This window comes from Muntiacus reevesi, chromosome 13 (assembly GCF_963930625.1).
Source record: "Muntiacus reevesi chromosome 13, mMunRee1.1, whole genome shotgun sequence".
Classification (NCBI taxonomy): domain Eukaryota; kingdom Metazoa; phylum Chordata; class Mammalia; order Artiodactyla; family Cervidae; genus Muntiacus; species Muntiacus reevesi.
In genome coordinates this window covers 11,470,930-11,475,079 of record NC_089261.1, presented here as the reverse complement: position 1 = coordinate 11,475,079, position 4,150 = coordinate 11,470,930, and the positions used below count along the sequence as shown (strand labels likewise).

The window sequence follows — 4,150 nt, the reverse complement described above, 5'->3', positions numbered from 1 at the left end:
CTCCAATATCCTTGCCTGGAAGAGTCCATGGACAGAGGACCCTGGCAGGCTGCCGTCCATGGGGTTACATGACTGAGCATGTGTGCCTGAGGGTGGAGGGAGATGGGTTGGTAGCAATAAACTGGTAGAACTAAAAATAAATAAATAAAAATAAATATTAAAAGAAAAAAATAGACTCAGCCACCTACTCCAAATCTTTGTGGACTCCTTCGCTGCTCCTCAACCTCACCATGGCCTCTGCTGGTCTGCAAATACTGGAGATCATCCCAATGCTACTCAGCTGGGTAAGCGCCCTCATGTCCTGCGTCCAGCCCCTGTGGAAGGTAACCGTTTTCATCAGCAATGGCATTGTGGTGGCCCAGGTGGTGTGGGAGGGGCTTTGGATGTTCTGCCTGGATAAAGTGCAAGGTGTACAACTTGCTGCTGGAGCCTCCCCAGGACCTGCAGGCTATCCAAACCCTCTGCATCATCTCTCTACCTGTGGTCCCGCTCGGCCTGTGGTCTACCTCGTGGGAGCCAAGTGCACCCCCTGCATGGAGGACAAGGATTACAAGGCTTGTCTGGTGCTCATCTTCCAGATCACCTTTGTCATCTCAGCGGTCCTGACCCTGATCCCCGGGTGCTGGACAGCGCACACCATCATCCGGAACTTGTACAATGCCCTAGTGTCTGAGGACCAAAAGCAGAAGCTGGGGGCCTCCATCTACATGGACTAGGCGACTTCTGGCCTATTGTTGCTGAGTTGGGGGCCACTGTCCTGCACCTGCCCTTCTAGGGGTGGGGGCGCGGTCCTAGGGCTCCAGTCATTATATGGCCTGATACTCACCATCACCCCACACACTTGAGGTCCCTCCAAGTACCCCATTAAGAATTACATCTAATTCGACTAGGGAAGTGGGGGTTCCTTTGACAGTGGAGCCCAAACCTTTGAGCTAGAGTCAAGGAGATGGTGATCCATAACAACTTTGGGGCTTTTTATTGGGGGTGGGAGGGCGGTGGTTACTCCTTTTGATAATCCACATAGGCTCTGTTACTGGTGTTTCTCAGCTTTGAATTATGGAGCTAAAAAGGTGATGCTTCTGAGTTTCTGTATCGCTCTCCATCCTGGACAACCCTATCTTAGAGACCAGCCTGGAGCTCCGGGCCCCATGTGAAGGGTGCTTGCTGTCCAGGAGCTCTCATCCTGTCCCCTGATGATGCTGGCAGCAGGGCCTCCCTAGGTCTGTGGGGACAAGCCTTCCCTTGCTGGTCCAGTCTCTGGAACCCCCAGGAGCTCTTGAGCCTCACAGAGCCTCCAGAAGAGCAGGTGACAAGGCACTGAAGACCCGCCCGCCTCCATGTCTTCTGATCTCCGGCTCCTGCATCCTGAGTCATGTCCCCCCTGTGCTAACCCCTGACCCTCCTGTCCCCAGCCCCTATGTACATCTGCCCTGTCCTGCCTACACTCACCAGTTTTTACTGAATAAAGCATGTTTTGTTAAGTTAAAAAGAAAAAAAAATAGGTGGACTTCCATGGTGGTCCAGTGCTTAAGACTCAGCCCTTCCACTGCAAGGGGGTATAGGTTCCATCCTTGGTTGGGAACTAAGATCTCACATTCTACATGACTTTAACTTCTTACAAATGGGTTACTTTTATAAGCACACACACAAAAAAAAGAATCAAAATTTCTCCCTCTTCTCCTGATCTGCACAAAATGTATTGATGAGAGAATCCTAAGTCAAACTTTTATACTTGCTGACTGCTTTGTATGCCTTGTTGGTTGAGTAATCTGGCATAATATAGTTTTCTTTTTTACCCTATTTTTCAGTTTTATTGAAGCATAATTTACAAACCCAGCAGCCATTTTAAGTGCACAGTGCAGTTTTGACATCTGTAACTATGACTGCAATCAAGATAGAGTTCTGATCATTCTTCTCAGTCTACACTGCTCACCCAGACCCCGGCAGCCCATGTGATGCTTTGTAGACTTCAGAGTGAAATTTCATAGAAGTGGAATCATACAGTATGTCCGCCTCTGTGTCTGGTTTCTGTCCCTCAGCATAATGTTTTAGATGTTCACCTATGCTATTGATCGTATCAATAATATATTCCCTTTTATTGCCTAGTAGCTTCCCACTGAGCTTCCCTAGTGACTCAGTCAGTAAAAAATTCACCTGCAATGTGGGAGACATGGGTTTGATCTCTGGGTTGGGATGATCTCCTAGAAGAGGGCATGGCAACCCACCCCAGTATTCTTGCTTGGAGCATCCTCATGGACAGAGGAGCCTGGCGGGCTGCAGTCCATGGGGTCACAAAGAGTCGGACACAACTGAGTGACTAAGCAGAAGCACCAGCTTTTCATCATATGGATACACCACAATTTGTGTTGATAGAATTGATTTCAGTTTTTCATGAATAAAGATAAAGCTGCTAGGAACATTCTGTACAAATCTTTGGGGAAGACCTATGTTGTTTTTTATTAATTTTTTAAAATATTTATTTATTTGGCCACCTAGTGTCTTAGTTGCGTCATGTGGGATCTTAGTTCCCTGACCAGGGATGGAACCCCAACCGCCTCCTTTGGGAGCTCAGAGTCTTAGCTACTGGATCACCAGGAAAGTCCAGGATATATGTTCTTATTTCCCTTGGACTAATACTAAGAAGTGGAACTGTTGGATCATATGGTAAGTCTATGTTTTAATTTTACAAGAAGCTCCCAAACTGTTTTCCCAAAATAATTGTACCATTTAACATTCCCCCCAGCAGCGTACGAGAGTTCCAGTTGTTCCACATACGCACCAATTTGATATAAATATGCTTTGAATAAATAAACAAAAGAATAACACGCTTCTATCTCCTGGGAACAACTCACTTTCTTCCCCTGCATTGGTGACCCAGAAGTTCCTCTGAATTCAGAGTTTAAAGTGGGAGGCATCATCCAGGGTACCAAGGTATAAAATAGAAATAATGACAAGCTCCAAGTTCACCTAACTCCCAGGGGTGTCTTATTTTTACTGGCCCGTATCCAGCAGCAGAAATTTTTAAAAGTTTAACCAACATTTTATTGCTAACCAAAAGAGGTAGGTAGCGTGGGGTGATTTAGAGCAGCAGCAGAAAGGGTTTAAGTGAGACTTGTTTACTAGGAGACAATCCGTAACAGACAGTTAGATGCAGTTCCCCTTCAGTTCAGTTCAATAGCTCAGTCATGTCTGACTCTTTGCGACCCCATGGACTGCAGCCACGCCAGGCTTCCCTGTCCATCACGAAGTCCTGGAGCCTTGTTTACTAGGAGACAATCTGTAAAAGAGGATTAGATGCAGTTCCCCTTAGGCAGTATTCTCCAACTACAGTTTAAGAAACCCTCCCACCTCCCACCCACTTGTGCCAGGATCATTTGGGGACTTGTTTAAGAATTGCAATATTTGATGCCAGACTACCCCGCATCTCTCATACCTGCAAACACCACCCGGCTTTACAGATGCTGAATTTGGGGGAACAGGACCTGAACTTTTCCCTTCTTGGCTCAGGCAGATGCAGCACTGACCGGAGTGGAATTTTGTTAAAGCCCTCGGGATAGGTATTGCCTTGCTGGTCCCGGCTCTGCCAAACTCAAACTGTTGGAACACATGGTAAGTCTATGTTTAATTTTACAGGAAACTACCAAACTGTTTTCCCAAAGTGATTGTACCAGGAGATGGAAGTGAAGGTCCCTGTCTTCTAGCTAAAGCTGTCTGAGAAGCCAGAATGGACTTCCCCCACCCCAGCACTTGCCTGACTTTCCCAGTCCACAAACACTGTCTGCCTCCCCCATCCTCTACCCCTCTCAGCCTCAGCCCCAGTTTGAGGTTAGGGCTTTTCCTAACAGAATGAAGCTTTTCCTTGTGTCTTCAGCAGCCCCCTGGCTCTTCCCTTCCTCCCACGTGCACTTGGCAGCAGCTGTCTGGAGTCACATATTCCTGGCCTGGTGCCTCACGCAGACTCTGGCACATAGAAGGCCCTCAATTCATACTTGCAGGATTACATCAAGGTGTTCCTGATGGTCATCTCCGATCTGTAGAAGTTGCTGATTTTCTTTATGAGCTGCTTCATATGAAATATTATAATGTAGTTTTATTTTTGTTTGGCCAAAATCAAATTTGTTTTCACCGAGTTGAATTCTGTTTTACTCTC

At 46.8% G+C, this 4,150-nt stretch overlaps 1 pseudogene; it reads left to right on the top strand.

Moving 5' to 3' along the window:
• Positions 1 to 230: 230 nt before the first annotated feature.
• On the top strand, positions 231 to 881 carry LOC136146112 (claudin-6-like; annotated as a pseudogene).
• Positions 882 to 4,150: the final 3,269 nt, after the last annotated feature.